General features: G+C 38.3%; 1 long non-coding RNA gene across 2 annotated transcripts in view; it reads right to left on the bottom strand.

Moving 5' to 3' along the window:
• LOC122334346 overlaps positions 1–24,462 on the bottom strand; it is a 32,535-nt gene extending 8,073 nt beyond the window's left edge. For both annotated transcript variants that reach the window (XR_006248746.1, XR_006248747.1), the window contains exons 1-2: positions 23,528–24,462; positions 15,962–16,104 (exon numbers count right to left, since the gene is read on the bottom strand). This is a non-coding gene — a long non-coding RNA (uncharacterized LOC122334346). The remainder of the gene's footprint in view (positions 1–15,961; positions 16,105–23,527) is intronic.
• Between the last annotated feature and the right edge of the window lie 3,256 nt (positions 24,463–27,718).

Below are 27,718 nucleotides of genomic sequence, written 5' to 3'. Positions count from 1 at the left end.
TTACACAGGATTCAAACCTGAGCGTCTCGTCTCTCAAGAACATCTCTGTACTCCGTGATCTACCGTCAAACAAACCTACCGTCAATGGAAATGCATAGATATGAAGCTGGATATGCGCGATGATAACGCTCCTAGCGTATTAATATTGTTTTGTCATAACATGATATTGAAAATGACGCTTTATTAATCAGAACTCTCTAAATTTGTATGAAAACTAATAAAAGGTGTCCGAGTTTTAGTGTTTATTTCTATTGGAAACTGCTTTGGAAAGTACTTTTCAAGTTTGGAGGGATTTAGATTTTTGAAACAAGCGCAAAGCTGCATTTACCTGATTTAAAAAAATGCAGTAAAACTACAGTGAACCGTTTTTTTGTCTGAATATATTGCAAAATAAAAGCCATAAGTGGCTAACAGCTAGGGGGTATTATTAGCCACGATGCAATGCGGAGCTTGATCTGTTATAAATTCACCGTAAACCACAGCTTCACGGTGCTTATTGCTTTTTTATGAAACAGTTATTTCATACACGTAGTAAAAATAAAACAGAGCAAATAAAGTGTAATGAAAAAAGTATTCTTCCGCCAAACAATATAGTTCCTCAGAAACAGTTGTGGTTGCCAAGCAACACACAGAAGTAAACAAACATATTATAGAGTATTTTACAACAGCTCTGAATGCAGCTCAACCAATCAGAATCAAGGACCCGAACTAAATTTTCAGCATCATTACTCCAGTTGAAGCTTTGTCCGAAAGCATTATAAAATCTCAATTATCCCAAACGTTTGACCAGCGCTGTATTTTGGGGCAATTTTTGTGCCTTACAAGACAAGTTAGCGAGCCAGGTCTGTTTCGGAAAACAAAGTGTTAAGGTTTTGTTGAATGCTGTATTGAAAGTGAAGATTTCTTCCAGTAAAGAACTCGTCTGCATATCATTTTAAGAAATAATAATTTCATTCGGCTGATTGAATCATCGGTCACAAGGTTTTTAAAGACATTCAGCCTTCAGAAGACGAGAATATATTTTTCACTTCACGGGCTCGTAAGAAGATTTCATTGATCTTTGGAAATAAAACAGCTCATAGTATTACGGAAATAGTTCTGGAACTTCTAGAAATAAAAACTATCAGAAGTGACCAGTGAGCATTAACCGAAAATAATGCGCAGAATGAGATAATCTGGATTTAACTTATGACATTTTGGCCAAAATCGCCAGTGCATGCATATATATATATATATAATATATTCACGTATGAAAGTATCCACCATATCGGCTGACCAGCAATCGTTGGTGCGAAATAATAAAATATCTATTAAATATTGATGTAATCAACCCAAGTGGCATTTTTACAGAAGGCACACTTTTCAAGCAAAGAGTTACAAAAACAAATTCCTGCAAGCTTTTCGAACGAATGGAAGAGAAAAGTACTAGTTGTTTACAGATGTGGAAGTACGGCCCTGCGAGACTGTAGCGTGAAGCAGCTGCTCCGCTGCCAACATCAATCATTACGAGACGCCACGGGGACACTGGCACTGAACACACCACATACTTGTTCGCCATGAAAGACATTCAAAGCTTCTTTTGCAAAAAAACACATACACGCGCAAAACCGAGCTCTTACTCGCCCATACAGCAAAATATTTTTTTCTCTCCAAAATATTTCAGTAAATGTGCATTTTTATAAAGTAGTAATAAACGACATTTTAAATTGATAAACTTACCATAAAAAAATTACGTTTTTGGATTCTCAGTAAATGCGCATGCACTAATCTGACTAAATGCATCCTTGGAAGTCGCTGTAGTCATTGCCGTCTGCTAAATTAATACGTTTAGTTTACATGATACAGACTAAAAAATTATCAAAATTGTTAATAAAAAAAAAAATAAAATTTACGCAAAATATTGGCCAAAATGCATCTAAAATGCCTGTTAAAAACGAATTAAAATATATTAAAAGTCCATGCATTTAATTATATATTAGCAATATGTTTCTCTCATCTCTTTTTGGTGGTGGTGAATTTATTTTTGCTATATTGGACGTATTAAAATTTCTGTGCCGCAAACGTTTTCTGAATCCCCAAAGCTGCAAGAGTCTGTGCGGATGTATTTGAGTTTCTATAAATCGCTGACGTGTTGTGATCAATGCTTAGTTGTGAGGGAGCAGACAGCAGTCTAAACTGCGCCGTTTGTAATGCATTTCACAGCAGAAAACATGTAGCATTATTTGTTTTCAGAGATATTGGATGCAAGTTATTGTTCAGGGAGTTGTACAGCTTTGGCTTTGATTCAATATTTAGAAATGTTTTCCATAAAGAGCGACTGCATTGTTATGAAGACCAGTTCAAATAATGGCACCAATCCTTTCGGCGTACAACTCAGTGAAACAGGGAAACGGGATATGCAATTTAAAAAATATATATAGTGTTAGCACTAGATTTTTTGTTAGCTTTTTTAAATATGAGAAGAGCTTACTCATGAAAAACATGACGCATGATGCTGGATGGGATTTTTTTTATGATCTTGCATGAAAAGAGTCCTGAACCTTTTGTGAGTCCTGTTTAATTAGGAAAAAATATTTACTGTTAATAAAAGCAGTAGCAAAAAACACTCAGTGAAAGTGAATAAAAAAGCCAAAATGATGACATAAAAATCTATAGCTATCCCAGTTTTTACATATTTATTGATAACTGTGAAATAAAAAAATAAATAAAACATTATGTAATTATATTAAAAATTATATAGTTATGAAACAACTAAATAAGATTAAAAAAAAAGTTTAATGAGCACCCAAGATTCTGAAAAAAATATATATATTTGAATAATTTTAAGTTAAAATTCTAAATGATGATAATTATTTTCATTATGAAATACTCTCATACTTATGGGATTGTTAAAGTTATGAGATAAAAATACAAAATTATGGCATAGTCATGATTGAGAGATAAAAAAAAAACTATTTATATCATATTTTAATATATATATATTCCTAGTGATGGAAATGGGCTTCCATACTGGTGACTCTTATTTTATTTGATTTAATTTTCCACGAAAGATAGAAATGTAGAAGTGAAGCTTGTATAAAAAGCTTGCCGTGCTGTTTGCGCTGGCCTTTTCTAACTTACCAGAATCCCAAAAAACTCTGCCACTGGCACAGAAACCATGCTAAAAGCCCCGGAGGAGGAATTATTCATGTCTGCTGCTGGACGATGCAAATACTCGGTTTAATGCTCACGGGCAAATCGTACCGGTGATGTTCGACTTAGCAAACACTGCAAGCTACAGAACCTCTCTAAAGGAGATGCAGGCCTTCTTGTTAGTGTACGTGTGTAGTTATCAGTGTTATGCAACATTAGATCGTCCGTCCACCGTTACCCAGCATCCTCTGCCTCAATCACATGTGTGTGGTCCAAGATAAAAGACATCAAAGCATGCAGCACTAATTCCACAATAATGAAAGCAATATCTTAAAAGCTACGATGCGCTGCATAAAAAATCGATACGTTTCATTTCGGTGTCACGCGGCATTGCTCGTTATGTCACACGCTGGGAGAAATTCACGGCGAGTTTGATCCGAGAGAGAAACAGAGGCGAGAATTCGAAGATTCAAAGAGAGAAGAGATCAAGGTCTGAAAAGACTGAACGTGTGCAGCACCCCCCCAACCCTTAAAAAAAAAAAAAACTATTTTAACACTCTAGCCTCACTTAAAAATGTCTGGATGTCATTATGTAACATAATAAAATATCAAAGCGAAGGCTGCAGGAGCTTTCCGGAACTAATACACGCTTCTGGTCTTATTGTGACAGCCTCATCGCCCGCCATCTTTCATCGAAACGTAATAACTCTGAAATAATAATACTTTTCAGCTGTCACCGAGGCTGTACGGGCTCCGTATTAATGTTAACCAACAGGCTAACGGCGACTCGGGTTGCTCCTAATGCAGCCTTTCTGAAATCTTGACAATTAATCAGCAATTTAATGCCCCTTAATGTTAATTTAATAAAGGTTACGGCAATAATAGCAAATTGGAAAAAAGGGTTACCGCTGGGAAAAATGCTCTGGAGGGTGAACTTGACCTTTCAGCTTTTGCACCACAGGAATAAATTAGATTTAAAATGCATTCGAATAGAAAAGAGTTGTTGTTTTTTTCAAAACTGCGATCGCATTTCGCAATAGTGCTGTATTTTTTCCGTTCCAAAAAAAAAATAAATGCGGCCTCGGCGGCAGAGCTTTGATTTTAGAGGCCGTCCCGGACCGGTGTGGACAAAACAGCGGGTCCTCGCTCTTTTTTCAGGACGCTGGAAGCGCGGATGTCCAGACTCCCCCTCGCTGACCCCAGAACAGCTCAGAAACAGTACAAATGATCATGTCAATACCAACCCCTCCATGCTGAATTACTCTTCCAGTCCCTCATCCATTGCGCTCGAGCCGGTTATCAATCACCGTTAAACAAGCTTAAACGCGCAAACCACAGGTTTCATTGCTAAAGTCCATTTATCAGGTTAACCCGGCCGGTTGTGGAACCGATCAACCGCTTAAAGGCTAAACGGGACGTAAACCTCGCATGTTTTTATGTGTGTCCGGTCTATGGAAGCACGCTCAGAAAGATTCAAAACTGTCACAAATGGACATTTTAATTAGTAAAAAGGCCAAAACGAGACCATCGTAACTATGAGATAAAGTCGAACGTTTGAGATGGAAATGCACAACTCTGAAATAAAACGCCATAAATCATAACGAGAAAAGTCAAAAGCATGACACGCAACTAAATTATGATATGCTAAGTTGTAATTATGAGATAAACTCAAAATGTTAAAACGCACACACATTTATGAGATAAAGTGGACAACAATTATGAAACAAAAAGCCAAAATTAGGACATAAATCATAACGAGAAAAAGTCAAAAGTATGACATACAACTAAATTATGCTAAGTTATAATTATGAGATAAACGCAAAATGAGATAAAGTGAAAATTATGAAACAAAAAGCCAACATTATGACACAAATCATAACGAGAAAAGGCAAAATTGCAGCCAATTTATCACACGTTTATAATCTGAAATAAAGCCAAAATGCAAAAACATCAACAAAAAAACACATTTATGAGATAAAGTCAAAATCATGGCAACAATTCAACAAATGATGCTAAATCATGATGATAAGAAGTAAAGATTCTGACATACTGAGTCATAATTATAAAATAAGCTTAAAATTATGAGAAAAAACTATTTCATGATGAAGCCCAAAATGTGACAAAAATCTTAATTACGACAATAAACACAGAGTTAAAAATTATGACAAGCTAAAAATGTATGACATTTTATTTATTATGAGATAAAATGTTGAAAAAAAAACTCTAACTCTCATAATTATTATATATATTATCTAACTCTCATAATTATTATTATATTATCAATAGTTCTGAATTAGCATGTCATAATTTCAGCTTTTTATCTCACAATTACCATATTATAAGATGTGACAAACACATGATTATATACAAGATAAAAAAATTATAACTTTATGACATTTTTTTTTGTATCAAAGCATGTTGGGGTTTTTTTTCATAGCGGTGCCTCCTTACGACACCGATCGACCAATCGGAGCAGATTAGCGTGACGCTAATCTGACGCTAATCAAACGAGTGATTCGAAAAAAACGAATCGCTGAGTGAATCGCCTGGGAGTCCTTAAACACACAAGTTCAGAGTAAACCCGTTTCACAAGATGAAGAGAGCGCGTTTGACCTTGCGCGCGAGTGAACCTGTTATCGACGACTCCCAAAACCGAAATATAAAGCTTCCGTTACTGATAACAGGGTACTTTAACACTCGCCAATCTGCATCGGCTCTCGAGTAACACCTACAGAACTCTGTGCCGACCGGCGCTGTCTGTATCACGCTGGGGCCGCTTCACGCTCCCCGCTGGCTCGCAGATGCTTCAGCTTTCAGAAACACACACACACACACTTAAGAGTAGACACACAGACACATCCTCACCGCAGGCCCTTGACGGCTACCTCAAGTTCATCACCCCTGCCAGGCCGACCGACGCCAGCCTTTAGCGCCGTATGGTAAATCACGTTCACACTGGGCAGAGGCAGAATGACAGATTTAGCGCGGCAGAAACAGAAACATTCTACAGTAATGGGATATTAGATGTGGAACCGTCAAATATCCAATAGCGGGTCAGTGAACTGGCCTTCTGGTGAAGTATAGATAGCGCACGGCTTGCTGCTCCAGAAAAACTGCTGGGCAAAACAGCATCTATCTACAAAGTCCCTCGCAGGAGGCGTCTGTTAACCGTCTGCAGCGGGAGCCTTACAAAGACGAGAGGAGAGAAATGGTTACACGCAACCGCAAAAGACAGAAATAGCATCTGCCCAAACGTATATCATTCTGCAGCGGTGTATAATGCAATGTTTTGCGCGGTATTACCGCATCTTTTTTGAAGCAGGCGGCGGGAAAGGTCATTAAACGAATCTTTTTCTTGATTTTCGTCAAGCTGTTGGTGAAGGTCAGTAAGAAAACAACTAGCGACCGCATAGCGACGTGTTAAAACGGCATTTTTTATACTTAACAGTTTTAATTCGTGATCCATGCTTTTATTTTGTTATATACATAGTTATTACATAGTTATTACAAAGTTGTTACATAGTCGTTACATAGTTGTGTATATATATGTGTGTGTGTGTGTGTGTGTGTGTTTGCAGACACTTTATATTTATAAAACACATTTGCTCCATTTTCTTTATAAATCAAAAAGAAAATTATTTGCATGCTCAAAAACATTTTAGATTTTTTTTTTTATAAAATCCCACAACTATTGCATTCGCACTTTCTTTTGCACACACAGACTGTATCTTTACTTGCACGTGCAGCAAACATTTCAAGAAAACGCTTAAACCTGCACAGCAACAGCCTGGCATCTACCCAAAACACACATTATTCACGCACAAGAACGCACACTTTTTATTTTCCTCATAAAACACACAAGTCTACATTTTAACGTCAGTTACTCTCTCCAGACTCAAGTGCAGTATGAAACACAATTTTCTGCCTCATCCGTTTTTCCAATAGCAACGTCCTGGCAACCAGCCAAAACGCGCACGTTCTGCAATCACGCAACGTTTTCTTCATAAGACATAAACATCGAGGTTTGACATCAAGTTTCGACTCCACAGAATCCGGTGCGGTGCCAAACAGCCAAAGCTCCATTTTTCGGTTTCGAAACTTCTCTTTCGAAATCTCTGACCTCTCTTTCTCATTTCGCTCCTTCATTTGATAGGACAAATGGGCAGATTAAGCGGCGCACTTTGCGAATGTAAATCAGCCCTGGAAAGATCAAACGCAGAGAGGCGGTTTTGCCAATCGGTCCACAGCGTTTAACTCCATATCTGAATTGAGAGCGTTACAGTGATTCCCCATAAAACCCTCCAAGAATCCAGACTGAAATATCTTTCCATCACATTATCTTCCTCTCTCTCTCTCTCTCTCTCTGACTGTATCCATAACAAAACTGCCATACGTTTCTACTGAATGTTGAGGAAAATGAGCATTAACGAATCAAAATTATGCTTCGTTTTATTGCATTGCTTTAAGTAAAATCTATTTTATTTTTTTGCAATGCAATACAATGAAAACAGGCAGAATTTTTACTTTGCAGTGCAATGAAATTAAATGTAGAGTACAAAATAAATAAATAAATTACATATATACACACACATATATATATATACATATACATATATATATGTATATATATATATATATATATATGTATATGTGTATGTATATATATATATATATATATATATATATATATATATATATATATATATATATATATATATATATATAACGCAGAGTGCAATAAACAAAAAAAAAACGGCATATGAACAACTTCTAGCATCACAGAGGCCACTTTTACACGACTCAGGCACCGATTACTTGAGAAAACGTGTAAAAATTTACTTTATTTTGCATGTGCACACATATTATTCTTTTCATTTGACACTTAAATAAATCAAACATGATTTTTTTTCTCCCCCCTCGGCAGACTGTAAAATAAGGTGCTTCTGTATTTAACCATTCATTATAAATGGAAACGGCACACCAGCCAAAACTCCATCAGGTATTTCTCATTCGCTTGAGCCCAGCACAGAGAACGTAGACTAATGCTCGCTGAAATATGAGCTACGAGATCTTTTTTATTAGGCGCCTGTCTGAAATAATTTACCTCTCTCTTTCATAAACTTTTGCTGCGCCGCTGCGAAGAAAAATATAATAAGCCGTTAAAAGTCTGTTACAAAAAGTGGCTGTAAAATGAAGGCTTGACCACTGAATAATAAAGGTCCTGATTTCATGTAAATCTGAGAATAACCCACTTGCAGCCTCATAAAGACGAGAGCGGGTAGTGAATATTCAGCCGTTTAATTGCTTACTCCACAGATGTGGCTGCTCTGCCATTGTTTGTCCATGCATATATTTTCAGCCTCAAAACATCATTATTTGTGGGAAAATAAATAACAATAAAAATTACATGCTTGTGAATTTATTTATTGACTCGTGCTCTTACCTTATTGTTACGAATGCAAAAAAATTTTACAAAAAAAATGCAACGGCGCATTTTATTGTTTTTATATTATTAAAAATTATAATAAAACCCAATGACTTATTGTTCAATGACACATTGCATAAAAATTTCAAACGGGCCACGGTTTCTATAAAAATACTTTTAATATACTTATAATATATATAATATACTATCAGCAAACTATTTACAAGTAGTACCGCAACTATAGTTAATACTTGCACATGTTTTTAGTTTATGAAAGTTTACTTTGAACTTAACATCATACATATATAGTTCACTATTTATATATTTTTATACCGATACATTTTTATCTGTTGTTGTGCGGGGGTTAACAGGTTCAGTCCAACATGTTTTATTGAGCATGAACTGTGTGAACAAGTGAAAACACAATCACAAGACAATAAAACACTTCATTATACTTAGAAGCGTATCTCAATCAAACAAAATTAGTGTAGGACAAATATAGACTTCTGTCAGTAAAGTCACAAATTTGTCAAGTGCAATTTAAAGTATATTTTTGAGTAGTATAGCAAAAGTGTACTGCAAAAAAAAAAAAAAATAATATATATATATATATATATATATATATATATATATATATATATATATATATATATATTTTTTTTTTATTAATTTTTTATTATTATTTATTTTTTATTTTTTTCAATTTTCAATTTCTACCTTGAAAAAAATATTTATTGTAAGGGTCTTTATCTAATAAAATCTGATCACAGGGTAGGTGAAACATATGCTGAAATTCAGAATATTCTTAAGGGTTCACAAACGTTTAGTGTAGAAATCACACAGATTACCGAGAAAGAAAGACGTCAGTTGCCTAAATATTCAATGTTACATCCTTACTAAACAAGTTATCTGGTATTACCGCGGTACCATCGAACGATACCGTGTTAATATGTCTAAAAAGCATATTAATGCGGCGGTTCTTTTTTGTGAGTAAAACAGAGAGCTGCTGGAGTGAATATGCTGATTTGTAATTCTTCACGGCCCGAATCACTAAACACCCTCCAAATGTCCATTCAGCACTTCCATGCTTCAACAGACGAGTTCTAACAGGTAAGAGTGTGTTTTAATTATTCCTACTCTGTGAAACTTCTGTCTGATTGCTTTTTCCTCTGATCCTTGTAAAAACATCTTTTTGCCTATTACCCAATTAAAATGGGGCTAAGAGGTTGAACGGCGAAACGTACGAGGAGCCCCGGAGGATTGCGTCCACCTATGAAAACTGCAACTGGATTTTAGAAGATTTCATTTGGATTTAGACTTCATGCTTCAGAGTGTATTCTAGGGAGACCGGGCTGCTTTGAGCCTTATTTCAGACCACTAAGAAAATGATTTTCCATACTGCTGAATCTACTGTAGTCTGAAACCTTTGAGGCAAAGATCTCGTTGGAGCCTCGCCGATTTTTTCCCACGTGAAACAGAAACATCGTCGTTAATCTTAAATTAATTCATTCTAATAGCAAGTAATCCGCTAGAATTTCGCCATGTCAAAAAATGCAATGCGATGCAATTAAAATAAAATAAAAATTAATTCAAAATAAAATATTTTTAAAGCTATTTTATTTCATAAAATAAAATATAATGTATTTTTTGCGATGCAAAAAAGTCAAATATTTTTATTCCTTACAATGCAATTAAATTAAGTAGGTATTTAAAATAAAAAAGGTAACATAGGCATAATTTTCATTCGAAATACAATTTCTCTCCTTGCAGTGAAATGCCGTTTAATTAAATTGAAATGGTATGGCTTTATTTTTATTTATTTTTTTTTTTCTCGGTGCGAGATTCACCTGTTTCTAAATCGCTGTCAGTCCAGTCAGGTAATATGTAAATGTCCAAGCACATTTCCGCAGCTTTGCCTATTCCCCTGGGATATCCTTGGCGAATTTGTCTTAAATGTGCTTGACAGGAACATTAACCTCAATGTCAAGGCTCAGATTCACTACACGCAGTGAAAATATGCCTGAGACGGGGAAAAAAATCAGTCCATTTAAATAATAAATGAGAGTCCTCGCTCGACCTTTCTCCCCGGGTTGCGGGAGGTGATGTATGGTGCCCCGGCGGGGACACGCCGTACGGCTGGCTAAGCCTGAACTGAGGCAGTCGAAGGAAGCTGATGAAAAGCTAAGCTGAAAGAAGCGGGTCCTCTGACGAAAAGCCTCAAGTCTGAGCGAGATCGACTTAATCTCCTGCGAGGAGGAACGTAGTCGTCCGAAAGGAACCGCTGTGGTCAGACACAAGGTTAGGGAGACAGAGAGAGCTTAAAAGAATCATCTCCCATCATGCATCTGGAAAACGAAGCCTTTCGAAGTCAATGATAAAAAAATCGCTTCTACAATCGTACGTGCTTTCAAAAGAAACATGATATTTAACAGTAAAATTTATTCACTGATGAATCATAATAAAAATAACTAAAAATTGAAGTAATTTTTTCTTAGGGCTAAAAAGACCATTTTTATTTTATCGTATTCTTTTTTGTTGCTCTTTATTGATATAACAGTAGTATTAATATCATAAATATTATACATTAAAAATTAAAACGCCATTTAATTAATATGGTTGACATGCTAAGATTCAACTCAATAAATACTTTAATAAAATGAAATCAAATTAAAATTCGCTTTGGGGGAAATAAAATGGCGAAAATACAGTTTCTCTTGTTCTAAATCTGATAATATGTAAACATCCGAACACTTTCCCCTAAGAAATCTGTCTTAAGTCACAAAAACGGCGTTTAGCAGCGGGTGAGAATTAATTCCGTCCGTAAAGAGTTGTTTTCTGAAACAAAGCCCCAAATAGTTCTTCGACCGCTTGCTTAACGTCCAAAAGCGGCGCGACTTTTACACAAAGTCATTTCAGAATCACAGCAACTTGCCGCAGTTTGGCGAAAGATGAATCATTCTCGATAAAGTACGATTTCGCGTTGACTTTTAAGCGTAACATCTCACTCGTGACTGCGGTGTCATTTAATCACATTGTTTTTGCTGGCGATTCGTGTCTTTTTATGGCCCGCCACCTGTTCTGCGTCTGTCTGGAGTGTTTTAATTAAACTCCGTCGGCGTTTGTCTGACACCGAGTTATAAAGGACCCTCCGTTCGCCGCGGTACGGTTCCGTATCGATAATAACGAAAGCGTCCGGGCCGCATATTTCTCTCCGTCTCCCGGCTAACCTTTGAGCGACAGTGAAATGTTTCTCTAATCACTCATTACGCTGCTCAGTATTGAATTTCTGTTGCAACGCTCTCGCTTTGCATAGAGGCGGCCAATTAATCCCAACCCCCGACCGCGGCCCACAAAGACAATCACAGACAGAGAGACGCATGCTAATGCGATTAATGCCGCCCGCGAGGGGGACGGTGACAGCGTCCGGCTCTGAACGCGCCGCCCTCGAAACCACCTCGTCCTGCCAGGTGCGCGAGACGCTAAGCTGCTTTTTGTCAAAGGCTTCACACGAGTTAGAAAGTGTTTCATTAGAGTCAAATTAGCTCTTTGTTGGGTGGAAGTGAAAACACCCCTGCGCGGTTGTCACGGAGCAACTTTAATTGCGAGTTTTAACAATGCCGGTTTAACATCGGCGAGGCCGCGGATGGCGTACACTAATTTAAACTGTCTGAGGTTAATGACTCCATTTGTTTAAATGCTATGAGCTTTAATCATTTCCAGCTTGTCGGACCTCATCGTCCCTATGCTTTTGCTCATTTGCTTAACACTAACAAGACTTTTCCAAACAACAGCTCCAATTATTATTAGTATTAGTATTAGTATTATTATTAAAGAAAATGCAATTAAAATAAATATCTAATTAATGCATTTTAAAACTCCAAATTAAACAATAATAATAATATAAAATGAAGACGACATACAGAATAAAAATTAAAATAAATAATACAAATATAATAAATATTATTTTGTTTTGTTAAACAAAATCTTGAATACTTTTTAAGTATTTGTTATGCTTGTTTTATTCTTGACTTTATGATAATGTTATACTTATTGTTATTATAAATGTATTCATTATTACTAATTAAAAACTAAAACAATGTGTTAGGTTTAAAGTGGGTTTTGTTCTTAACACTAACCCAAAAATCAAATGTAGCTTTTTGTATGATATATATTTTTATGATACGAATATAAATATAATAACAGATGAATAATGACAGCGTTTTTTGTTATTTTAATATAATAATAATACTCATACAAATAATAATAAATACAAATAATAAAAAATATAATTAGTGTTTGACCACAGCAAATTATTAAATGCCTGCTGTATGTTTGATTCTATAAAAAAATTAATTAAATAAAATAGAAAATAAAATAGTAAAAGCCACATATCTTCAATCTTCATTTAAGCTTTAAACTCTAAAAAAAAAAAAATATATATATATATATATATATATATATATATATAATATATATATCCTAATTTACTTAACGCTTGCACCATCTATTCTATTTCTATTCTAACTTCTTGTTATCTTTTTGTTCATTATAAAAACGACCCTCCGATATTCTCTATACTTTTCTGCTCTTTTCACTTAGGCTTTCTATTGTTGTTCTTTAGTTGATTTTGAGCGCTTCCTCCGTGGTCCTCATTTGTAAATCCTTTGGATGAAAGCTTCTCCTAAACGACTAAACGCAAAACACTTCCCTTAAAACAACAACTTTTTACGTTCAAAAAAGCTTCGGAGGCTTCTGGGAGGGACGCTGTCCTAAAACAACAATCATTAACATTCAAGCAAACATGCTAGCTAACTCTCGCTGACATTCATTACCAACCAAGGGCACGAATGGCCATAAATCTTCCCAGCCTTGACAAGCAGCTCCGCAGCGCCATCTCTAACGTACCTACAGACATCTTATAATTAAAAGGTGGAGAAAAACATTCCATTAAAAGGATGCGCATGTAGCGCGCTGGCACTCCGACGCCGTAGATTTAAAAGGGTCAATTACAAGATGCACAGCGCAGAGCGAGAAGCAGCAAACCATTAGCAGTCTGGCACCATCTGTTCTTCTCTAGCAGGACGTCTGCATGCTTCCACGCTATAAAACCCTAGTGTGTTTTTCAAGGGTTGCGGTGCTGAGTTAGCGCTCTACTACGCCATAAAACCACACGGCCGATGAAGTACGCCGAAGAAGAGATACTTTAACAGACTACAGGACGAAGATTGAGGAATTGGAGAAGTGACAGTCGGGCCTGCTGCTTTGGGCCTACTGAACTCATATTAGACGGCTTTCTTTACCACAACAAAATGGATTATTTATTAAGAAACGTTGCTGCTGTCTCATCGATTGTTGTTTTAAACGAACACAAGCCAGTGTTACCTGAAAAATGTACATTTGCTCACCCTCAGGCCACGCAAGGAGTAGACGACTTTGTTTCTTCATCAGAAAACAGATTTAAGGAACTGTAGCATTGCATCACTTGATCAGCAACGACTGCTATGCAGTGAATGGGTGCCGTCAATATGAAGGTCTAGGAAGCAGATGGTCCCCATAATCCACACCACTCCGGTCCATCGGTAAACGATCGGGAGAAGACAAAAAGCTGAAACAAATCCAGCATTAACACATTTTTAACTGTATAGCTTTTGGTCAAAATATCATAGTCAATAATCCATAACAACGCTTGAAAAAGTGCTGTTTTGGACAGTAATGGGCTTGTAAACGATCCGTGCAGATTTCTCTCCTGATTCAGACAAGACAACTTTTTTTAGGAAGCGTTTTTATGAACTCCTATTTATGAGTTTAAGGTAAAATGTCTTATGCATTTGTTCCTTACGCACATCTTTTGTCTTCTCCAGATGTTAACTGATGGACTGGAGTGGTGTGGATTATTGTGACGTTTTTATCGTCTTTTTAGACTCTCATTCTGACGGCACCCATTCACTGCAGAGCAGTCCATTGCCGATGAAATCCGATGGCAAGCTATGACACATCCTGGAGCGGCCTGAGGCCATGAGAACATTTTCTGGAAATATTCATTTCTGGGTGAACTATTCCTGTAATGACATCATCTCCCAGGAAGTGACATCATTTTGGAGGAAAAACAAACTGATTCATTTTGTGACGTATGTTGATCTCTAAAACACTAATCAGTTTGAGATATATATATATATACACAATTAATATACTGGTCTTGCCCTAGCATGTAAAAATGTGAACACTATAATGACCAAAGTACCAAAGTTGAACCAGAGGACATATCTGACAGTTTTTCATAGAAATACTAGAAAAGGTGCTGTGTAACTGGGAGGACCCTGCTCGACTTCACTGTAACCTATGCAATAACAGCCCGTATGCGACTGAGGTCTACTCCTGAGACGTCTAGTAGACCATGAACCGACAAATCCTGGCATGGTTCATCCAGGTCAATGCTAATGTTTACTGCTTCCAGCGGAGCAGCTGGATTCTGAAGGTCGAATAATTTGAGGCGTAATTATTACTAACGGCTTTCCTTGCATAGGTTTTCCCAGAATGCTGCTATTACCGATGTCAATTATGAAAACGGTTACCATTTTAGATGGAAACACTTTAAAAGGCCTGAAAAAGGATGTGAATGACATACAGCTGTGTGCAGGACGGACTCTAGTCTTTAAACGGAAAACGCTGCATCTGATGTGTCGGTAACATCAGAAAGGTACTTATTAACCTGCCATTAATGAAAGTAATGCATCACACCTTTTAAAAGATTTTTAAACCACGTCTAGGGAAGTAGCACAACATGAAAGGACCTGCATGGACAAAAAATCTGAAACAACACTAGGTTTGTTGGCGGGTTTGGGCTCGCGAGCTGACGAGGTCGAAATGACAAACTAAACCATCTTCTACACTCTTAAAAATACAGGTGCTTAAAAGGTTCTTCACAACGATACGATGGTTCCACAAAGCATCTTTCTTACCTTTTTTACCTTTCTTACCTCTTTCATCACAAAGAATGGAACCATTTAGACAAAAAACGATTGCAACGGTTGCAAAACCCGCAGCAAGGTACATAAATACGGGGTTGCAGAAATGAATATAGAGCAATGTAGAGCTTCTATGGCATTAAGAAGCATCTTTATCCCTTAAGAGTGTTCGTTACCTATCCAAAAGAAAAAAACAATAAAGTACCTAGCTACCCAGAAACAGACATCCAAAATTCTCACAAACAGAAATGGCGTCGGACTCCGGTTAAGCACTCGCAATATTTACAAAATTATTCCCAGCGCCAAGCAAAAACCGAGTATTGAGGGCAATCCAAAAATCTATGTCAAACAAGCAAAGTGGGTCAAATGCACTAGCAAATGTTTCGGTGCAACACGTTTTCGACAGGACACAAAACAAAGCAATTCAAACAGCACTTACAATCTCACAACTCTCTTGATGCGATCTCTTCGGCCCCGAAACGCGCTGCATGATTTCCAGCTGTCCCGGAAAGATAGCCCAAAGATAGCGTACGATAAAGCGTGATCGTCGCACAGCGTGTTTGCTGGTACCATCCACATTTCCTGCGACACGAAATCAACACAACATACTGTTAAAACACACAACTGCTTACCTCGAGCTCTTATGCACAGGGTTGCAACAAAAATGCACTCAATAAAGCAACAGAAGCGTTTCACTTTATACACAGCCAAACAACTTAAAGCTCTATTCTGCTGCTCTAATGGTGTTGCGATAGCTTTGTTTGCAACGTTTACGTTTTTTAAACGGCACGCTTTCTTTGCACCGAATCAGTTTCTGTATATAGATTGCACCGGTGCGTGATGCATCATATCGAAGACAAATTCAATCAACACCTGCCCTTTGCCACTGCAGCCATCTATCAATTAAAAGTCAACACCTTTCACTGAAAACCAATGAGTCTGATACTGTTGATATTGCTGGAGGTGGATTCTTGCAGCGCTAAATGCAAGACCATAAAAAGTACGCAAACCTGTAGCATATTTTTGGGTATAGTCTCTCAGAAATCAAGCTACCAAAGCTGTCACCGGGGCGGTACCTTTTCCAAAGGTACACTTTTGTACCTATTAGGTTCAAATATGTACACTTTAAGTACTAATATGTACCTGTAAGCAACTAAAATAGACCTTTTAGGTGCAAACATGTACCTTTTAAAAAGGCCCGGCCCCGGGGACAGCTTTTGTACCTTTATTTCTGAGAGTGTAGAGTAAAACACATTGCCCTGCAAGACACTTTTAAGCGTGTAATGCCGCTATTGGAGTTTTAAGGTTCATTCAATCAATCATTCGCTCTTATTTATATAGCGCTTTTAACAATACAGATTGTGTCAAAGCACTGAACAGTATCAAACAGGAGAAAAGAGTGATATTAACCTATAATGACGAGATTAAACATTTTTTTTGTGTGTGTAACAAAATCTAAGATTTTTCAAATTAAGCGCCCCCCAGCTAATCAAGCCAGAGGCCAAAACCCAGAAAAAACCAGGCTCAGTTGGGGCCAGTTCTCCTCTGACCGGACCAAACCAGCGCTTCATTTCCATTTCAATTTATTATATTTAACTGAGCATTTGAGCTTTTAAAATAATACAAAATAAGGCTGATTTTTTTCTCCCATGGCACAATTCAAACATTTTCTTTCCTCACAACTGTCAGAGACAATGAATATTGAGATAAAAATTAGCAGTTCCCATTTTTATTATATATTATGTTGCGGAAAAATAAATGAACAGAATTGCGTCAAGTAAATGTATTAATCGCAGGGAAAAAAGCCAGAGAATTGAGCACTTTTCAGACTTTTTTTCTCATAATGGCAAACTGTGGGATAAGAAAGAAAGAGAAAGAAAAAAAAAAATCACAATTACTTTTATTTTATTCCCTGGCTGAAATGGCCTTTCATATAAAACAATATTGTCTCTAGCCGCTATAAATAATACATCCGTGCAGTGCAATGCCTTGCTTTATGTCGAAAGCACCAAATTCGTCTCTATTTGTCCAGATCTGAGCAAAGAATATGACTCAACCTGACGCTAGTTCATCAGTGATGGATTCTGTATGCAGCTCTAGCTCTGAAAACTGGCGATAGTGTTCAGAAGCAGGTCTTAATCACAGTCCCGGGAGACTTCCACAACTAGACTTCATTCATACAATGCTACCCACAAAGCTAAAGAGTTTCTAATGAGAAGAGTTATAGGATCAATACTGTGATTAGCAACAGCCTTGTAGCTATTGTGTGTTGTTAGCAATCTATCGTATCAATGCTGATGCCTGTGGGGAGAGCACACATGCTGTGGGAAGAAAAGCAGGCTCACAGGCTTCACCGCGGCCTATTAGAAACGGCTTGGCAGCACCAAGGCAGTCAATAATGAATTTAGCAAGCGCTGGTTTTCAACGGCGAGCTCATTTCACCTTGAGAATATGCAGCTAAGACTAAATATTTACATGCAGATTTTGCAAGTTTCATCAGCTGACGTAACTGCGCAGAAAAAAAAAATTCCAAAGAGCTAGGCCGGTGCTCGTGTTAGCGAAAAAACTCAATAACCTGCCGAGGAAAAACATGACACAACCTCGATTTGATTCTAGATGAAATCCGCTCCACAAAGAGTCATTTACAGTGAAAGGCCGTATTGATTGCGGTTGACCTACGAGGAAGCAAACGGCTGATTTGACAGCAGTAATTCCCGGCACGCGCTTGGGGCGCTCCGATCCCTTGATCTCAAACCTGGCCCTAACTAGTCGAGCGATGGTCTTGTAAAAAGTTTTGCATTTAAAACTAAACAAACGCATCCGATTGCTTTCCTTGAGAATGCAGCCCCAGCGCTGTGTTAGCTCGGCTAAAAATAAACAGCTCAAGGCAAATGTAAGTGCAAGTGCAGACAGCAGCATGCAGACAAAAGCATTTCGGGGGAATATATTACATACTGATATGTGATATACATATAAACTCACGTAATGTTTGGATTAAAGCCTCAGCTGAATGTAAACACAAAATCGAAAGAAACGCAGACCGGATTTAAGTTGCTGTGATGCTTTTAAGTGAGTAAACAAGCGTGGCGATTACATTATCGCTTAAAAAGTCGAAACTTGTGATTTACAACTGTGTTTTGATATTATCAACACGGATCAACACAAACCTGTGATTTCAGGTTTGTTGCTTAATGGGGTTTTTTTGTTTTGTTTTATATGTGCAAAAAAGCATTTCTGCATTCGCACTGGGATACGGGACGCGATTTTTGCCGTGCAATCAATATTAGTTCTTTTTTTACCTTTAAAACACACTGAAAACAACCTGGATTTACTTACGGGGCTAATACAACGCACGAGGCTTGTTAACATATTTAATCGTGAATTACGCTTTTATGTTTCAAACAGTCTTGTTTGAAAGCCCTGTAGATTTGTTAGATTCCTGCTCTTGCCAAAGGCAGGTGAACGATGAAGGTTACTGCTCTGAGTAAAGGATGTTTATGTATTATTTCCGAACAAAAAAAGGAGTCTTCGGAGTCTTCAAATGCGCACGTGGTTGTAATGAGCATTTGCTATAATTAAAAAAATGCGGCCACTGATATGCGATTGCATCCTCCTCATCAGTCTGTCTGCGGGTTGTTAGCGCCGAAGAGCTCACGGGCTTATAGAAGAACTTCCTCGAGTAGAAGATGATGTAACTTTCCAGCAACAATAATCCTCAGCTGCACCAAAACCTCATGCGCTCGCCGACTCTTTCAGACATCAGCTGGGCGCTTTTGAAGAGCGCTGCGTCCAAAAAAAACACGGTTTTTAAGAGGGGTTAAGCCCTCTCTAAAGTCATACGTCCACGCGCGCACAACTCTTCGCACGCTTCCGACTCAATTAGAGGTCTCGGACTGTGACAGGCTGCTGGAATTCATTACCGCGTACCATTACGGGCCCATGCGGCCGAGGGATGAGGAGGGCCAATCAATACAGTCAGTATCTGCTGCTTCTAATCTCTGTAGCCCGTGTCAGCGGCGCTATCTGTAATAGATCTGCAGGATTATAGAAATTCCTAAGACACTACCCCGGTCGCCCAGGTTACGCACGCCGGCCGCCGGAGCTTTGCCTCGCCGCTTGCAGCGTGAGGCGAATGCCGGCGGGAGTCTAGCGACCCGGGGATGGATGGAGGACGAAGGCGGATAAGCGCAGAGGGCAGGCGAGCAAAGAGTCCGTGTAATTTCTCTAATCCTCGTGGCATTTATACCTCCGGTGACAGATAATGAAAATGAAAAATATAAATGGCGCTGGGGAAACTTCCCAAAGCTGAACGTTTTAATCTGTTGCATGCTTAACACACAGTTACTTTGCCGGTCAGCAAGCGCCCGAGTGCTGACTCACACCAGACGTCATATTCAGTGCTGTCACGGGCAGTCTAGACCGGTCCAGAAACAGACCATTTAACCGATATATAAAGTGACCGTGCAGCTTGTGCCGTTTTGGAGACATGTGCGCAATAAATCCATCTAACCGCCATTGGGGGAAAAACGGTTGCACTAAAACCACTAAAGAAACTCAAATTGATGATTTGACAAAAAACATAACTTAAAGGAAGAGTGATGATGAGTTAAATGCGTGCACTGCCCTTCCAAAAATGTGGAAACAGCCCTGGCAAAATGGTTTTGGATGATATTTTTTGGTGCAAATGCTGTACATTATAGTAATTGACGTTATCATTGAAGACCATTTTCATAATATGTAGACGTCAAAGCCGAGCCACTATGGGAGGAAGTGGACCGTGATGACCGTAAGAAGTGTCCAGCCAGTGTGAATCAATCCTTCAGGAGGCTTGGAGTAATATATCAAATCAATGCTCGGATGCCCAGATTATGCAGATAGCTGCTGATGGTGGATATTTAAGTATTTCCAATGTATAAACTGTGTTTGTGTTGTCTCTTATCAGTGCAAAAGATTCATGCCAATATTGTCCAAAACCAACAACACTCCAGTCCACCGGTCAAGCTCTTGTGAGTGTTTGTGGGAAACAGATCTGCCATTAAGATGTTTTTAACTAGAAACCATTGATTTCAGCTAAAATATGAGTCCAAAAGTGGTCTCTTCTGAATCAGGAGAGAAATCTGCACAGATATAGCGCAGTTTACGACCCGGAACAATCTAAAAGAGGATTTTGGTCTTAAATAAAAATTTAATGCAACAAATTTAGGCAAACCCAGTAATGCGATTTGTTCAATCTCACAAATCGTGCATTGATCCTGAAGTTTGCAGTCGTCGCACGTGCTTTGCATTGTTTGTAAAACATGTAACCACAGAAACCTGAAGAAGAAAAAGAGCAACGGAAACCTTTAGCGTAACACTGACATGCTTCAAATGCGCATGCAAATCAAACACAAAAGTGTGTAAAGCACACATCTTGTTTTATTCTGCTGGTTTCGGGACGATGCTTCGGCTCACAGCGATGAATGCGGAGAGGCTGAGTGCATCTTATCGAAAATGAAAAGGTAATTTGATATAATTAATTGAAAAATAAGTATGTGCTGTGAATGTGATAATTAGATCCTTCAAGAGCTTCATACTTTAATGATTATTAAATCATATAGAAATATCAGTCACAGAAACAGCGAGTCTTGGATAATCATAATTGATGAAGTGGAAATCATTCAGTCAGAGCCGAGAGTATCTTTGTTACTGAAATATCAAACACTATAGCTGCAATTTTGACACCAACGTTATATTGCATATCTATATTTTTACATGTATTTTACTCAGTGACCTAGATACATTTTTAATGGGTTTAAAGGCTTTCACAGAGAATAGTTTGATTTATATTTCACCCTTAAATATAGAGATATATATATATATATATATATATATATATATATATATATATATATATGATTTGATTTGATGAAATTCATCCTTTAAATGTTGTCTCCATGTATGCATTTCATTATTATGAAAGTTCGATAACAACACATATGCTTGAGCTGGTAAATAACTACCGTATAAATAAATGAATGCATTTAGGGGCGATTAGTGCAGAGTACTTAAGTAGAGACTTATCTTTAGAGAGTTAGCTTTAGAGCGGAAGATTACTTTAAAACTGAATTGTGTTGTACACAAAGCACTTGACATCCGGTCCACAATCCTGACTTGGGCCAAAACTGTCCCTTCGCATAAGCACATTGCAATTAACCTCTCGCCGCACAAGGTCAGCGAACCGCTAAAACGCTCGCCCATCCAAAACCGGCGTTTTATTTAATCGTGCTAACTTTACGCAAGCTTCCTCGCTCGTCTGAATCATTGCTAACGTTAGAATTGCTAGCTTTGTGTGTCTTCTGGCTAAACACCAGCAGACAGGGTTGTGCAGATTAACCCGGGGCTAATATAGCCATTAAAAGATAAAAGAATGAAATATAAACTTCATTGAGATGTAAGGGGTGTTTTTCGGGCGTCGAAAGCATGATGTATGTGGAGTAATTAAAGTACAAAATGTTCAGATTCAGGTTCTATTTTTTTATTTGCGAAGCAACGTAAGGCTTCATGCTATGCTAATATGAAAGTAGCCCTTTCTCAGAACAATTTTGTCTCAGAACAACTTTTTGTAAGCACCCTATAAAATCACAAAACACTATATATTGCATAATATCAGATATTGCACCAAACCCTATTTGCTTATAGAGCTCTTAAAAATGCGAAACAGGACCTGATGCGAGGAGTTTTAAAGGATCTAGCAGTTTTCAGCGGCCTTGATTCGTGAACTGTTTTTGAAAGTCTTTGTTAAAGAGCCATGAACCGAATCTTGTTCTAAGCAAAAAGTATTCGAAAATCAGTGACACAAAGCTTCGCAATTAGCATTAAATAAAAAATATATTTTATTTATTATATTCTAAAACCGCATTTTCTTCTCAGCTTTTCTTATCTTAGCTCGCTTTATAATATTATTGCCCCAAAACCAACCAGAGAGATCAGATGAAAAAAGCCTCTATGCACGTCGTTAAAATTGGCGTTTCTTTCTGGCTGCTATGTATAGGTTTCTATGTAAGTATTGGTACTTCAGAAGGGATTAAGGTTTAGCGTATTTGAAGTGGAAGTCCTTGATAAACATATACAACACGTGGAGAGCTTTCGCTCTCATTTTGGACCTGAACCAAATATTGTCGACACATAGTTTTTTCTCCTATTGTGTTTCTCTTGATAAAAGCAAATTGATGAACTGTTAACGTACATTTAGAGACGTTGATCGCGTCCGTAGAAACATGCTTGTTCATGTATACTGTTCGCTCTTGTTTAGTTTGTTTCAGGCTTCACGTCTTGTCTCGATTGCATCACAGAATCGTAGCTCATGTAGTTCTTCCACCGGGGATTCTGCTGTTGAACGTTATTATTGAAAAATAAGTTGAAATAGTGTGGACCGGTGGATTCAGCAGAAGGATATACCGTCGATTAACAGCTTTGTCTGTCCTTAAAAGTTTATGTTATTGATAAAAATTCTCCTTTTGGGAACATGAATACTTAAGGAAACAGATTGTTGCACTTTATTATTTTATTATTATGGCTCAGACGATTGGCTGAAATAATATTATAGGAACTGACTGCGTAAGGAGCAAAGCTAGCAGCATTTATAAATATGTGTGTGTGTGTGTGCTGGTTTTTGTGGTTTACGGGGACAATGTTCAATAAGTCAAAAGGCTTAAAAAAACAAAACTTTTTTAGTCTAAAAATGCTAAAGGTTTCCTGTAAGGGGTAGGTTTAGGTGTAGAGCACTAACACATACAGTATAAAAACATTACACCTATGGAGAGTCTTCATAAACCACAAATACCAATGTGTGTGTGTGTGTGTGTGTGTGTGATTTATAATATCATTATTAGATTCCCCCCATCGCTTTAAAAATTCAAACGTAATAATAATAAAATAAAATAAATAATAAAAACGTTTTGGACATTGCAGTCATTCTGCAATTCAAATAGATAAGAGCTGTACTTACAAGACTGGAAATAGCTACCTGAAGGCCTTAGCGAGACGCTTGCCAATTGGACTGACCCCGATTGATCACGTCAGCTGAAAAGGAACATTTCAGAGCAGGTTATTACATTTTGATGAAAGATTACGAGCGGTTTTATGTGCACAGATGAATCATGCACACTAAAACCGGGAGCATATATAAAAAAATAGCAAACATCACTTGTGACTTCCCTGTGACAGATGAGAAACTGCGCTATTTTCTGTATTTTAGCAGAAATCGCTGCGTTTAATCCGGCCCTCTGCCAGAAGGTGTCCGCCTGCGATGGCAGAATGAACAGGTGTCGCTTGACGAAACCTTCCCGGGCATCTGACTAATTGTAGGCAGATTGTTAGCAGATGTTGTTGACGTGAAGCCGCAGCAGGCTGAAGGGGCTTTGACAGGTCTCAGGTCAGCAGCGAGAGGCTCCAGCTCTCCCGTATTCCTCCCTCTCCTCGGCCCCTGCTCCGCCATGACACAATGTGACTATCTGTGGCCGCGCAGCTGTCGAAATTCATTCGCCACGGCTGGCAGGAACCCGCGGGCGCAGGGCACCTCGCTCAGCTGATTTCAGAGAGGAGAACACGCTCCTGTACAGGAAGGCATATGCAACATGCCACGACAGAACCGGAGGTCTGCGCGCGCCGGCCTTTTGTTTCGCGCCGTCCGAGCCCCTGCCGAGGATCGAGGAGCTCCATAATCGGCTCTGCTTCGTGGCTGCACGCAAAATAACAGACCCAGGGAAACTCTCGCTTCAGAAAGTGCATTGTTCTCCAGGCCTGAGGGAATGCGCGCTCGGCGTATGCGAGGCGAGTTTGTATCTACGACGGATTCGGAAAAAAGGAAATGCAGTGAATGGGTGCCGTCAGAATGAGCTGATAATCACGATAATCCACACCGCTCTAGTTCTTAAAGTAACATTTTGCGAAGCCAAAAGCGAAGACGAATCGATCAATAAGATGTTTTTTTTTTTTTAACTAAAATCTGAATCTGTAAGAACACTTCCTCCAGTGAAAAAGCAGCATGGTCTGAATCAGGAGAGAAGATAAAACGGATCTAAACGAATGTGTGAGAGACGACACTGACTTTTTCACTGGAGGAAACGTCATATTCTTGGCCAGAAGCGATTATTTAATTAAAAACGTCTTAATAATTGATTGTTCTCCTGACGTTAACTGATGGACTGTGGATTGCTGCATTGTTTTTAATCGGGACTCTCATTCCGACGGCACCCATTCACTGCAGAGCATCCATCGCACGCTAAATTCTTCAAAATCCGTTCCCTCGGATGGCCTGTCTGCAAATTGAACTCCTGTAACCTGTTAAATTGACAGTTCTTGTTGATTTCCTAACTTTACAGGCAAATACAGTAGAGGAACTGTCCATCTCTGCCTGCCGTTTTTCCTCACAAGCACCTACAAACCGTGAAAGTGTTTGCGAGAACGGACTTATACGCTCTTGACATTTCAATTCGAGGTCCGACCAGAGACACACCAGGGAAACGAACACAATTCTAAACACTTTCAGTTTCATCCTCTCGTACTCATTTTACGTCTAAAAGACCGGACAGATTCCACACGCCGAAGTTTTCTTATCCAGTGTTTGCTGAAGAATGACAAAAGTGAGAAAACAAGTGGAAAAATCCGACACACTTGCACTGAAGAAGGTACTTGATCCACGTCATAAAGCGTCTTTACTGGCAGCGAAGACACTTTAACATGCATTGAAGTTTTCAATCGCGAAAATGGTTCTTTTAAGATTTTATTTACTCCAATTCATGTTTGAGATCTGCCGCCGGCTGGTGTTGGATCCTGACGGTATTGGATCTAATAGGAATCGCTAGGCTCCTTCCAACCTTTCCTGCCAGCTGATCCTGATTGACTGAAATTATCCCAGCTAAAATCAGCGGGGAACAACTAAGCAAATAATAAAATGCAACTAACCATATAATTACTTTGGCAAAATAAATAGATTTTTAAAAGGAGAGGGGAAACACGTCACGTGCCATTTGCTGTCAATGTCAAAAATCATTTGTCCCGACAGACTCGAATCAAAAAGTTTTCTCGCACAAAATTCACGTGTCACTCGGCAGACACTCGGTGAATCAGACAGATGTCAACACGGATGTGTTGCGTGACACCCTCGTACTCAAAAAGCACAAGCTAGAGCAAATCCAGTCTGCATGGGTTTAAGCCGCAATGCAACGAGAGCAAATAAACATTTGCATTGCGTCGCGTAATTAAACAACTGGAACACGCCGAGGATAAGCGAGACTTTGCGAACCGCTGCTACGCATGGCCTCGTCTGTCCGTTCAAGATGCCAGGTGAAACAAAACGTGTTTTTTTAACAATTTTTTTTTTTTTATTTCATCCCGTCTTATTCTTATTCTTTCCTTCTGCCAGCCCAAGATGAAATAATCACATAATGACATCCTGTCAGGTCGGCATCACATTAATCCTGACATAAACAGTGCTATCGACAGAGCCATTTTTAATGAAAGGCAGGGAAAAAGGGAGGCGAGGCGGCAGTAATTGTTCTAATTTGGAGTGGATCGATGGTTTTGGCAGAGCACAAATCACGCAGCTACACAGGCATATAAAAGCAGGCTGTCAGACGTCCCCCCCCCCCCGCTCGCTGCCAAACGTCCATTCAGTACACTTGGCACATTGCAACGTCGGCCAAGGTGGCATGCCAAGATTTTCGGGTCTCTTTTCAAACAGAATGGCTTTCGTAGTGTTATATAGTGCACGGGTGTCTTTTAACGCGAGACTCAAATGGCGGCGGGTTAAATTAAGGCGCGGATGCTTCTGTGTCGAACCTGAGACGACAATCGTATCCGCTACAAAGGCAAGCAGAAGCGTTTCCATTGCTCAGGCTAGAGGACGATGCCTCCGCAATACATCAAATCACCGGCTTGTTAAGGACAGATGTGATACTGCTTCTGTGAACTACCAACAAAACAGGTGAAAAAAATACCTCATATTTACACTAGAGGAGGAAACCTGAGCCTCTCTGAACAACCATCCAGTAAGAAAGTAGAACACCCTAGCAACCAAAAAAAATATATATTAATCTTTTTTGTATCTACGTTCTTCATAAAATATATAAACATTAAAAAAGTATTTAATATGAAATTAAAATTGATAATAATATGCAATTCATATTATATATGTGTGTGTATATATATATATATATATATATATATATATATATATATACACACACATATATATATTTACATAGATATTATAGATATAGATCCCAAGAGAACCCATGTTATCTCTTTATCTCCTTACATAATATATCGTGATCAAGTTCAAGGCACTGATGCTTGCATTAGAACAACCACAGACTCGGCACCGGTCTACTTCCACTCACTATTACAAATCTACACACCTCTAGAAGTCTGAGATCTGCTAGCGAGCGCGCCTCATGGTACCATCTCAAAGAGGCCCGAAATCATCTCTCCAGAACTTTCTGCTTCTCTGTTCCTGGCTGGTGGAACGATATATGCTGGATCTCTGTCAATCTTAAGAAACTGCTGATAACTACATCTTTCAGCAATATATATATATATATATATATATATATAAATATATATATATCACTCTACTACACACACTGTCACATATCCCCTTGTTTATTCCTTCCCTTCTGGCATAGATATATATACATATATACTTCATTTTTGAATATCAGTTTGGATATTTGGATAAATACTTGTTTATTGTAAATAGAATTATACATATATACTTCATTTTTGAATATGAGCACTGGATATTTGGATAAATACTCCAGTAAATTGACGCTGTCTGAAATTATAAAGAAAAGAATTGCTTCTCATCAGCTCCAGTTTCTTGGCTATGTTTCATTAAATGTGAAGTGCCCGCGCACATAATTGCCTATTTCAAAAAAGCACATATGGTGTCATATTGAAAATGCTGAATTGAATCCAGAGTTATGAAGCATTTCTCAGCCCAGCGCAGCAAAACGCCTTAATGTCACTCACTAACTCAACCGCAGGTGCTCCAACAGTGAGCCGCCATTAGGTGAAATTGAGGTTCTTACATTTATTCAAATCAGTTTAGAAGGGTAAATATGCTTACCTGGGCAAAAAAATGCTGGATTTTATTTACATGTCAGGATAGAGGCATGCATCGTATGATGAACAAAACTGCATTTACATTCAAAAT

Source organism: Puntigrus tetrazona, unplaced genomic scaffold (genome assembly GCF_018831695.1).
Source record: "Puntigrus tetrazona isolate hp1 unplaced genomic scaffold, ASM1883169v1 S000000513, whole genome shotgun sequence".
NCBI lineage: Eukaryota > Metazoa > Chordata > Actinopteri > Cypriniformes > Cyprinidae > Puntigrus > Puntigrus tetrazona.
Note: the sequence above shows the minus strand (reverse complement) of the source record. Positions and strands in the feature narration are given on the sequence as shown.